This window comes from Rhinolophus sinicus, linkage group LG11 (assembly GCF_036562045.2).
Source record: "Rhinolophus sinicus isolate RSC01 linkage group LG11, ASM3656204v1, whole genome shotgun sequence".
NCBI classification, from domain to species: Eukaryota; Metazoa; Chordata; class Mammalia; order Chiroptera; family Rhinolophidae; genus Rhinolophus; species Rhinolophus sinicus.
In genome coordinates this window covers 13,849,936-13,862,960 of record NC_133760.1, presented here as the reverse complement: position 1 = coordinate 13,862,960, position 13,025 = coordinate 13,849,936, and the positions used below count along the sequence as shown (strand labels likewise).

Here is a 13,025-nt window from a genome sequence, read left to right as displayed (position 1 = left end):
CATTTGTTGACATAAGAACATCCAAACATGTAGAGAATTTTTATAAAAATTTATTCGAGCCAAACAGGATACATCTGGAAACAAGATCTCAACAGACCAAGAAAAATGCTTCCTAGAATAGCAGTTTACAGCTTCTCTTACGCATTTGGAATTAAAGAGGGACTGAAAGGAAGATTATATGAAGGTGGGAGAAAGCAAGGGATTGAATTACAGGATCGTTAACTGCTCTCTTGAGAGTTGTTTCAGCTTGAGGGGTCTGAAAGGAGGCATTTCAAAGGTGTGTTAAGCTAGATGCACAGAAACAATGGATAGGGCTTGCTTACGGTACAGATAAACCTTTTATTAAAGAAGTTGTAGGCCTGGGATGTGACTACTCACCATGACTTACCTAGTTAGGAATTTATGATCAGATCACCTTTGTGAGGTTATTTTCTGTAGAACCCCTTTTTCGTCCACAGATTTTGAACAGCAGTTCACCTTTTATCTATCAAAATTGCATATATATTTAACACCTCTGACAGAACACTTCCAGTTTGGGGATTTACCATAGATATACTAATGTATATACAAATCTATACGTAAAAGTGTGTAGTAGAGTTAGCTCAGCATGCTTGGGATGCCCAACCCCTGCATGTTCCAAAGAAAGGATTGGCTCTTGACCAGCTCCTGGGAGACAGCCTCTGAGCCCTTGAAATATCCTGCCTGATCTGCCTGAGAAGAGTGTCTTAGAATTTCTGAGACCTAGAGTCACACCAGATTGTTTATATTAACAATGTGATTTATGGTGAATACTTGCTTTTGTATGCCAGGGGTGCTGAACCATGCTGTTTATCACTTTGATCTCTTGGGGGGCTGAGGTCATTCACATGAACCCTCATGGCTATGTGACTGACCCCCATTAAAAACCCTGGGAACCAAAGCCTGAGTAAGCTATCCTAGTTGGCAACACTTTGCATGTGCTGTCTGTGCAACTCCACTGCGAGAGGACAACTAGAAGCTTGTGCGTGTTCTCTCCTAAACTCTACTGTATGCTTGTTTTTCCTTTGATGGTTTTAATCTGTCTCCTTTCACTGTTGTTGCAACCTGCACAACACAAGCTGTGGGAAGGCGAGGGAGGCAGCGAGGGTTAAACTATCATAAAGAGACAGAGACTCAAATACAGTTAAATCACAGAGGACTGAGGGACTCGCAGCCTCAAGGGACTGGAGCCCCGAATCGGGTCGTCGTGGGTATTTATTGATTTCTTACAATAAGCATTACATGATTAGAGGCAGGGTCCGGGAAACTCTCACACCACACCATAAAAATTTTTCCAATTCCCAGATATCTGTCCCAAAGCAACCAATGCTCATTGTCCCCAGGCGACTAAGGTGGGTGTGTACAACCCCCTGGGGGAGCAAGTCTCACAAGGTAAAACCATCCCATGAGCTAAGCAGGAAGAGCGATATCTTATCACTCTAAGAAGTCCTTTGCACAGCAGGGTGCAGGACAACAACTGGGGCATGCATTAGCAGCTTCCCATAATGGTGAGGAGGAGGGGTATGGCTACCTCCTGACTTTTATTATGTTAACTCATGGGGGTCCCAATGGGGTCCCGTCTGGCTTAAGTCGTTCCTCCCTTGAGGACACTTTACTTGTCTTTGACTGCAGACCCAGTTTACAAGAACCAAATAGGGAGACTTAGGATAAATGAACGCAACCTCAAAGAGGGACAGTCCCGCAGTCTTCTTTCCCTAAGGAAAGATTGGAGGGGACAAACGGCTAGGCTGCTGTGTGACCACACACTGTAATAAATCATAACCATGAGTGTAAGAGCTTTTCTGGGTCTTATGAGTCCTTCAACTGAATCATCAAATCTTAGGGTAGACTTGGGAACCCTCAAACAAAAACAACTATTTATTACAAATAAATTAGTGTTAGTATTATATAAGCCTGGAAATAATCTAGCGATGCTGGGAAAACTGGATATCCACATGCAAAAGAGTAAAGTTGGACTCTTATACCATATAAAATAATCAACTGAAAATGGATCAAGAACCTAAACAAAGAGCTAAAATTATAACTCTTAGAAGAAAATATAAGGGAAAATGCTTATGACATTGAATTTGGCAATGATTTCTTGGACATGACACCAAAAGCATAGACAACAAAAGAAAAAATAGATAAACTGGAATTCATCAAAATTAAAAACTGTGCATCAAAGGACACTATCAAGAGTGAAAAGGCAACCCACAGAATGGGAAAATACTTGCAAATCATATATCCGATCAGGTATTACTATCCAAAATAAAGAAATCCTACAACAAAACAAACAACATTTTAAAAAGTTACAAAGGACTTGAATACACACTTCTCCGAAGAAGATGTATAGATGGCCAATAAGCACACCAAAAGATGCTCAACATCATTAAGGAGATGCAAGTCAAAACTGTAATAGCCATTAGGATGGCTATTATTATTTTTTAAAACCAGAATATAAGAAGTGTTGATGAGGATGAAGAAATTGGGCATTGCTGATGGGAATGTAAAATGGTGCAGTCACTGTGGAAACCAGTATGGAGAGTCCTCAAATAATTAAACATTTAATTACCATAAGATTCAGTAATTTCATTTCTAGGTATACACAGAAGAACTGAAAGCAGGATGTCAAAGAGATATTTGTACATCCTAGTTCATAGCAGCATTATTCACATTGGCCAAAAGATGGAAACAATTTAGATGTCCTTCAACAGATAAATTAGATAAACAAAATGTGGTTTAAACATACAACGAAATATTATTCAGCCTTTATAAGGAATGAAATTCTGATACAGGCTAAGGACCTAAACAAAGAGTTAAAATTATAACTCTTAGGAGAAAACATAAGGGAAAATGCTCATGACATTGAATTGGATGAACATTGATTTAATGGATGAACCATTAAAACATTATATGCTAAGCTAAATAAGCTGGACACAAAAGATTGTATAGTTCTACTTATGAGAAATACCTATAAGCGTCAAATTCATAGACATAAAGTAACAATGATTATCACGGAGGGGGAATGACCAATTATTGTTTAATGGGTACAGAGTTTAGTTTGGATGATGAAAAAGTTCTGGAGCTGGATAATAGGGATGATTTCACAGAAATGTGAATGGACTAATGGCACGGAACCATACATTAAAAATGGTTAAAATGGTAAATTTTATCTTAATCGTATGCGTACAACTTACCACACACACAAAAAAAGATAGACGTAGAATGGAAACAACTTTTTTGGTCATGAGTCAGTAAATGTTGAAGCCATGGTAGTGGGATATGGTTACTCAAAAAAAAAAAAAAAGGTAAGAGAAGATGGTAAATGACAGAATCCTAATTTTAAAAGACAAGTGGAAAAACAATTCACTGATGTTTTTGTTGCTGTTGTTCATAATTTGTTTTAATGATCAGATAATTAGAATTAGAAAAATGAAAGAGTGGTTTCAAGGAAGCCAAGGAAATTGTCAAGAATGTAGTTGTGACATCTTTCTGAAAAGAAATGTGATGAACACAAAAAATCAACTCTTTCATGTCATGTAAAGATGATAATGAATAAAAACTTATATAGAAAGACTGTATCCAAAAAAAGTGAAAATTACTCCCTTCTTTGTCCCTATTGTGTCCAATGTTGGCCGCAGAAATCACTTTTATTAGTTCCTTATGCAAATTTCAGTTCTTTATGCAAGTACAAATATTTATTCTTATACAAAAGTAGCATACATATAACATAAGGTTCTGCATCTTTTTTGTTTTTACTTCATTTATTTTGTGGGATTTTCATATCAGGCCAAAAATAATGCTTTCATTTTTCCCCCCCTCTAATTACATAGTGTTACACTATGTTCAATAGTTTATCTATGTCTATTTTTGTATTGTGAAGAATGCTACATGAATAACCTTGGATATGCCTCATCCTACCTAGGTCTGTAGGATAAAACCCCAGAGGGGGGATTGCTTTGTAAAAGGGTAAATGCAATTAGAATTTTGAAAGAACTGCCAAAATTGCCTTCCAAGAAGGTTATACTAATCTTCAGTCCCTCTAGCAATATAAGTTTTCAAATTTGGGCAATTTTTGCCATTTTAGTCCATAAGACACAGTATCTCTGTATAGTTTTAATGGCATTTATCTTATTATGGATGAGGGTGAGCATATGTGGACTCTGAATTACTTGTTAATCTAATTCTCCATTTTTATTGCATTGTTAGTCTTTTTTAAATCAACTTTTTGGTGTTCCTTATATATTAGGGAGATTATCCATTTGTTTGTAACATAAAATGCAAATATTTCCAGTTTGTCACTTTAACTTTTGTTTTTTTCATGTAGTAGGGATGATCAATCTTTTATGTTTTGATTTTTGGATTTTGACGTTAGAAAAGGCCTCGTATTCTATGGCTATAATGTAATTCACTCAAATGTTGTTTTGTAATTTTTGTTTTAGTTTTCAATTTTGACCGATTTGGAGTTGACTCTGGGTTCAGTACACAGCATAATCCATTCTCTTTTTTCAGAAAGGCTACCAAATTGTCCCTATTACCTTTCTTGAAAAGTCCATCTTTCCCAATTGATTTGAAGTGTCCCATTCACCATATTCTGAAATACTTCATTTGGTTCTATTTTTGGATTCTCTTCTCTGTTCAACTGGTCTGTCCAGGCAGACGACAGTCCCATATTATTTCAATTTTTGAAGTTTTAGAGTATGTTTTGTTATCTGGGTAAGACTAGCCCCAATTGTCCCACACTGCTCACCCCTCCCACCGCCGACCCCCCCCCCCCCCCACAGATATACTGTGTATTGTGGTTGGTAGTCACGTAGCCAAAACATGCTGCTGGGGAAGCAACCACGAGTTATACTTCCCCACCAATAAAAACAAGAATAGTTGGAGCGGTAACTGCAAAAGAAATGTAATCATATTTAGGAAAAGTCTCCCAAACCAAGCCTCCGCACCAGTTAGTTGTCCTCTGAGTGACCTGTCCTATTACCATACTAAACATACCTACCAGTGCCACGACAGATCCGGAGCGGCGCATATAAGACCAAAAAAGTGTGGCAACCTAATTCTGGGAATTCCCCGCCGCATTCCAGGAAATCTCATGAATATTCCCCCCCCTTACTCAAAATTAACCCAGCCCCTAAGCCCGAGATCCATAAAAACGATGTGTCCACAGACCTCGGGAAGCCACATCCATTCTCTTTACGAGTGTTCTCCCTTGGTGCATCAAGCTTTCATTGTAATAAACCTTTCTCTCTGCAAACTGTTTCACTCACTCTCTTGATTTCTGTACTGAGAGGTGCAAGGACCCCTGTACCGGTAACATTATCCTTTGTTTTTTTTTCACTTGAATTTCAGAATAATCCCTGTCTATTTAGAAAAATATATTATTTTTAATGTGATAATGTTAAATTCATAAACTAATTTAAAATGACATGTTTATGGTAAAGGGATTTCTATTCAAGAATATAGTATAATGTTTTCATTTGCTAAGTATTTTTGTGTGTGTGTGTCTTTCAGTAGTGTTTTAAACTTTTTTATATAGGTTTTATTTTTTGCTAAGATTATTTTTAAGCATTTAGTCCTATTCCAAGGTTTCGTTTGTATATATTGTTTATTTACACGAATTTTATAACCACTACCTTACTTTCGCCTTTTATTTAAAATTACGTTAAAAGTAACTGCAATGAAATATTTGGAGAAAGCATCTTTGCAGTTAGAAGCAATTTTTCATACCTAACAAAATCCAACTGGCCTGTAGGTAACCAGAGGTTAGTAAATCAGTTGAACAGAATAGGCTCCGTGAATTGAACGGAATCAAGTTACATTCCTTGCTCTCTCTAAACCATGGTTTTTTTCTTCAGAAAACGGGAATAACTGCCTAATTCTCTTCTCTGCTATTTGTAATGGTCGACACTACCCTTCAAACTTTAAAGTTATGTCTTAGTCCAGAACTTTACAAATCAGTTCTCTCAGACCTTAGATCGACACCCCTCCTCAGTACTCGGAAAAAACCCGTAAGACAGAAAGGCTACGTCTCTAGAATCTGGGATCTAAGCAAGAGCAAGCACCCCATTTAAAAAAAAATTCCTTTGAAACGGACCTACTTTCTTAAGAACACACCGCTGTTTTTATTTCTATTCTGTAATAGATGCTTCTGGTTTTACATACAAGTCAAGCTTTAAATCATTGATCAGCTCAATTACTTAACCTTTCTCCCATCAGATTTTCAAAAAATATATATATATGATGCTCCAGGAGGAGATATCTTTGTTGTTTTACCGATGAAGATCGGAGATTACTCTCCAAAATATCATCCCAGTCTCACGCTTACACACACACTCCCACACAAAATCCTGAATCCAGTTTCTCCTCTCTACGACCCACTACACGCTAAGTCACACACACGCTTAGACTCAATGATTTTTTCCCTACAAAACTTGTCTCACCGCCCACTTATTCTCCTCAGGTCCGGACATTCACACAAAAGTCAGCAGCCCAATAATACCAGCTCCCTTCGCAATTTTGGAAACTCCCCTTTGGCTTCCCCCACCCGGTTTCACGTTTAGCGATTCCTCCCCACCATCCTCCCTAATCCCTTTTCAGGTTCCTGGTCTCCTCCTTCGGCCTCCCTGACCAGCTTTGGGACTCAGAAGCTCAGGTTCCAGAACTCCTCTGCACTGAGGAACCCCAAGCGAAAGCCATGCAGGAAAGAAAAACGGCCAAAACGGAGACTCAGGAAACCTGTGCACTCTTCGGGCTCAGTTACACTCCCAGAAATCTCCGGGTGCTGCTAAGAGTAGGGTGTGAAGAATCAAGGCGAATTTCAAACGGTGCGCTCACCGCTTTCCCAGCTCTGAACTACATTTCCCAGAAGGCTCGGCGGTGCGTATTATCTTCCCTTGCAAACTAGCCCGCCTATCGCTGAGCCTGTCCAACTCCTGGGGTAGTACAACGGTCCCAGAACGAAACCCATTTCAAACGCGTCGGAGTGCCCTTCTTTGGGAGCTATGGTCCGAGGCTTAGCCGGGCTCTGTGAGGCCTCCGGTGCGTGGTTCGATGAGAGGGCAGAAACTTTCCGGCGGGGCCACAGCTAAGCCCTGACAGAAATCCTGAGGGTCCTGTGCCATCTTGCCCGCCTCAGATAACTTATCTGACTACATTTCCTAGAGGACTCCTCGACATGAACGTGATTCTCGCGTGAATTCAGCCTCAAAGTCACGCGCTGGCGGGACCCTCAGGTCTACACCAGCAGTTGCTATAGTGTTATCTCCGTAGGGTTCTGCAGCTTTGGAAGGTCCGAAGGCCTGAGGTGAGGAACGGGAGGAGAGGGCGGAGCCAGAGCCGGAGCCTCAGCTTTGTACCGCGGAGGAGGTGAGCTTCAAATTACGTGATTATGTCTGTGTGGTGGTGTGTGGTGACTGACCGTGTGGTTGTGACTTGCTGTTCCATGATTACCGTGTGTAGCAGTCTGGGAGACTGGACTGGTCGCTACCGAGTGATGTGTGTGTGTGTGTGTGTGAGTGTGAGTGATTGGGACCACGTGCGGCTTTGTGTGTGCGGTTATGGGGAGCTTCTGACTTGGTGGATGTGATAGCGTTTGTTCCCGTAGAGATGTGTGATTGTGACCGTGTGCTGCAGAGTAGAGGTGGGGTACCTGTGAATATTGTGACTGTGACCACTTACAGGTGTGTGATGCCTGTGACCGTGTGCGGCCCTGTGTATGCGGCCCTGTTGGCTTTGGTCGAAGGTTTTCTTGAGCTTTATGTTCCCATGGTGTTTATGTGATTTGTGTGATTGGATTAATGTATGAGGTTTTTTTCACTTATATATACCTCTCTAAACATTATGCTGAAGTTTTCTTTTGTTTTTAAACTTTATATGAATTCTGCCATCATATCTTATTTTTGCTCATTTGTACAACTTTTTGAGAATTTTCCATATTAGATCTAGTAGTGGTTCATGTTTCTTTGTTATATTGTATTCCTCCTTTGATCCACTATTATTCATCCTTTCTAATAATGATAGACATTTGAGTTATTTCTAGTTGTTTTTTTACTTTATAAAAACGCCACAAGCATTATTTTACATAGGGTGCATGTGCATGAGTTTTTCTATCTACCATTGGAATTGCTGAGTGATATATGAAAAGGCTATGTCTCTAGAATCTGAGATCTAAGCAAGAGCAAGCACCCCATTTAAAAAAAGTTCCTTTGTAACTGATGTTCTTTCTTAAGAACACAACGCTGTTTTTATTTCTATTCCAAATATACAAATGTGTATATACACATCTGTATCTATTTATCTATCTACCAATTATTTGTATATATTAAAAAACCACCAGTTTATACTCACACTTTCAATTCTAATCCAATACCACAGGATTCTGTCAACAACTGTGAAATGTCTGAGATTTTACCCTACTTGTAAGTTAACAAGTTAGTTTGCCCCAGTTTCATAGATGCTGGCAAAAGACATGAGAGTTCTGGGTCAGAGATGAAAGACAGTTTATTGATCATAGCAATAACCAAAATATAAACATTATCTTACATTGGCTCACTTGCACCCATAGGGTGATGCAAAATGCAAAGGTATTTGTGTGCTCCCATGAATTTAGAGAACCTGAATCTTTTATAATGGGTAGTAAGCATGTCTGCCCTTTGCTCTAAAGACAGAATATCTCAGTCTTTCAAGGCTCTTCACTATATAAACATCTTGGAGAAATAGTACAGAATAATAGCACTTAGTACCTCTGATGGCGAGGTGTGCAGAAACACGCAAAACCCAAAGAGAATTGTCTCTCATCAGGTTTGGCTGTTTCCATATTTGTAACTTCTTTCTCTGACAATGAGAAAACTGTTTCTTAATGTCAGTAATTTTTTACACATATCCTAGAATACATGTAAAGTAGTTTCAGAATTGCTAACCATACTCATATAAAAACTAAATTTACTACAGTAAAGTATTTGTGTGCAACTTTTTCTTTAACCTTACAGTGTATAGTCAAAAACTGTTCCAGTTTCTCAGTTTAGTTCTTTTCTTTGCCCGACTCTTTAGTGTAGTTTTGTTACTCGTTTTTCATACATTTAGCTTTATGTGCTACACTTTGGGTTCCCCCACATCCTGGTTGTTTAGTTATATGACACAATATTTTGAGTATGAAAACATTGTGGTTCCTGCCTTCTCCCTGTACATAATCAACCTCATTAGTTCCTGCTTTATCCTTCTGGTATTTCTTTTGCACAAGTGAACAGATACATGTGCTTTTTTGAATAACCTCATTGTTTGCATTCAATATAGCATACTCTAGGTACTTTTTTGAACATTGCTTCTTTCACTTTATGATATATCCTGGGCATTACTCCACCACAGTTTGAAGAGATTGACTCATAGTTCTTGTTTTTACAGCTACATAATATTCCAGTATATGGATTTATCATAGTCCATTCAACCATTCTTCTATTATGGACATTTAGGTCATTTACAATATTTTGCTACTGGAAACAGTGCTTCAATAAATGACTTTGTATATATGTATTTTTGTATTGCTGGAGGCAGATCTTCAGGGTAAATTCCTAGAAGTGGGATTGCTGGGTCAAAAGGTAAGTACATATGCAGTTTTGTTAGGTATTGCTAAATTCCCTTCTGGGACTGTTGTATCAGTTTTCATTCTCACTTGCAATGTTTAAGAGTGCCTGTTTCCCGACTCCACAGCCTCGCCAACAGAATGTGTCATCATGCTTTCTAGTTTTTACCAATTGAATACATAAAAGACAGTATCTCAGTGTTCTCTTATTTCTTTAAATATGAGTGTGCTTGAGCATTTTAAAATCTTTTTTTGTGATTGCCTACTTATGCTTTTCCCCATTTTTCTAGCAGGTTTTTAGCCCTTTGTCTTTTATAATTGGTGATTTTCTTTGCATCTTGAAAAGAAATCTTTGCTTATTTCCAAGGTTTTAAAGATATTCTTCTATGTTTTCTTTTAGAAGCTTTACAGAGGGGTGGCCATTTAGCTCAGTTGGTTAGAGCGTGTTGCTAATAGCACCAAGGTTGCCAGTTCAATCCCCGCATGGGCCACTGTGAGCTTCGCCCTCCTTAAAAAATAAATAAATAAATAAATAAAAATAAAATCTTAAAAAAAATACAGTGAGTCAATGTTAAAAAAAAGAAGCTTTATAGATTCAGCATTCACGTTTAAGTCTGTGATATATCTTGAATTAATTTTTATGTATGGTGAGAGATAGGGATAAAGGTTAATTTTTTTTCATTCAAGTACCCAGTTGTTCCAGCGATTTATTGAAAACACCATCCTTGCGCATCTGAATTAAAAGGAGCTTTTATCATAAATCAGGTGATATTATATATGTGCCTCTCTTTCTGGACTGTATTGTTTTATTATTTGTTTTTGCATACCACTTTGTTGAAATCTGTAGTATTAATCTTCCAACTTTTTTTCTATTTTATCAAGACTGTCTTGCCTATTGTGCATCCTTTCAATTTCCTATAAATGTTAGAATCAATGTGTTAATTCTTTTTTTTTTTTTATTAAGGAAAGACACTTTTTTTTTTTTTTTTTTTTTTTTTAAGATTTTATTGGGGAAGGGGACAGGACATTATTGGGGAACAGTGTGTACTTCCAGGACTTTTTTCCAAGTCAAGTTGTCGTCCTTTCAATTTTAGTTGTGGAGGGTGCTGTTCAGCTTCAAGTTGTTGTTCTTTCAGTCTTAGTTGTGCAGGGTGCAGCTCAGCTCCAGGTCCAGTTGCCATTGCTAGTTGCAGGGGGCGCAGTCCACTATCCCTTGCAGGAGTCCAACCGGCAACCTTGTGGTTGAGAGGCCAGGCTCCAACCAACTGAGCCATCCGGGAGCTCAGCAGCAGGTCAGCTCAAGGTGCCAGGTTCAATCTTAGTTGCAGGGGGCGGATCCCTTGTGGGACTCGAGCTGAACTGGCAACCTTGTGGTTGAGAGCCCACTGGCCCATGTGGGAATCGAACTGGCAGCCTTTGGAGTTAGGAGCAGGGAGCTCTAACAGCCTGAGCCACCGGGCCAGTCCTCAACGTGTTGATTCTTGCCAAAAAAAGAAAAGTCCTTGCTGGGATTTTGTTTGTGAATCTATACGTTAATTTGGCGAGAATGACATTTTGTCAATATTGAATCATTCAACTAATGAATATGATAAATGTCTACATTTGTTACAGCCTTTAATTTCTCTCAGCAATTTGTAGTTTTCAGTGCACATCTGTTAGATTTATACCTGGGTATTTGATGTTATTGTTGAAACTAAATGGTATTTAAATTTTTTAATTTTCTAATTGTTTATTGCTAGAAGTATGGTTTCTTTTTGTATATTGACCTTTTATCTATAAAATGCCTACTGTAGATGCTATTTATCAAGTTCAGGAAGTTTTCTTTCTAATTTGTTAAGACTTTTTTATATTAATGAGGGATGAATTTAGACAAATGTATTTTCCGTGTCTATCGAGAGGATCATGTGGTTTTTCTTTTAACATTAATATGATAAATTGTGTTGATTTTCAAATGTCAAATCAACCTTTCCTTCCTGAAGTGAACCCTACTTGGCCATAATATATTAAACTTTTTAAAAAATTTTACGGGATTAGATTTGCTAATATTTTGTGTAGAATTTCTGCACATATGTTCATGAGAAATACTGGTCCATAATTTTCTTCTGATATCTTTGTTAAGTTTTGGTATCAGGCTTATATTAGCCTCATAAAATGAGTTGGGAAGAATTCCCTGTGTTTCTCTATTCATTACATGTAAGAATAAAGTTGTTCCTTAAATTTAGAAGAATAAATTTGGTGAAGCTTCTTGGCCTAAATTATCTTGTTAGGACGATTTTAAATTATGGACTTAACTCTTTAGATGTTCTGCTGTTTTTGTTTTGTCATTTTTGGCATGTTTTAAAGGAATTTGTCTTTTTCATCTAAGGTTTCACACTTAAGAACAAAGTTATTAGTATTCTTTTATTATCTTTTTAATGTCTATGGCATCTGTAATAATGTTATCTTTTTCATTCCCAATATTGTTCATTTGTGTAACCCTCTCTTTTTCATCAGTGCTTTTGGTAATGTTTTTTCTTCCTTTAGGTACTTTTAAGATTTTTTTCCTTTGTTTTTCAGCAACGTGACTATGTTGTTGTGGTTTTGCTTTTTCGTTTGTTTGTTATATTTTCCATTTTATTATTGCTGAGCTTCTTAAAATTTGTATTGAGGCTTTTGATTAGTTAATCCTTCAATGTTACTTCTCTAATCTCTTTTCTCTTTCTGAGACTCTTTTCATGTATGGTAACTCTTTTGACTGTGTCCCATGTATCTTTTATACTCCTGTTTTTTCTATGTTCTTTTTAATTATAGCAATTTTAAATAATTTATTTATCCAGTATCTGAATTATCTGTGGTTCTGCTCCTATTTTCTGTTTTTATCTCCTTGCATGTCTAGTAATTTTTAATTATATGATAGATATTGTATCTAAAACAACTATGGGGCCAAGGCCAGCTACTACCTACTTCTAGCCTTCTCATTATAATAGACAAATTAAACTGCTTTTCTGTTACTAACATACAGGAGATTTTCAAGATAATACTGGAAATAATTTAAAATTTACTGTAAGTGAAGTAATAATCCTTTTATGAGAAGATAGGTAAGAGTGCAGAATATTCAAAAAATGTAAGTTACTTGCTCAGTTTCAAAGGACTTTCTTCTCTGTAGTCTTATCTTTTTGCAAAATGCTCCATACCTCATGTGTGGTCGTTTTGCATGCACAGTACACAGTGGTCTTGGCCACAGAGATTTTTGGCTTTTTTGAAAGGGAGGAGCAGATCCCCCAGACGCAAGAATATAGCCTGTGAGGATACCCTGTATGTGAAAGAGGAAGAGGGTTGGTAATGTGACAAATATACTAAGAGCTATTGAAGTAAGGTTGTTTCCTGCTCATTCTACTTGGAAGGTACAGCACTCAAGGATGTCCCTTTTACCAGGGAAAGGCCGGGA

General features: G+C 37.7%; 1 protein-coding gene across 5 annotated transcripts in view; it reads left to right on the top strand.

The window, feature by feature from the left end:
• Positions 1–6,604: 6,604 nt before the first annotated feature.
• ZFP82 (ZFP82 zinc finger protein) overlaps positions 6,605–13,025 on the top strand; it is a 63,032-nt gene continuing 56,611 nt past the window's right edge. Inside the window, exons 1-2 of one of the 5 annotated variants that reach the window (XM_074315787.1) lie at positions 6,606–7,059; positions 7,291–7,386. The gene's annotated coding sequence lies outside the window, so the exon portion shown is untranslated. Of the gene's footprint in view, positions 7,387–13,025 lie in introns of all 5 variants that reach the window. The other 4 variants (XM_074315789.1, XM_019749881.2, XM_074315788.1 and 1 more) reach the window with 4 other exon arrangements.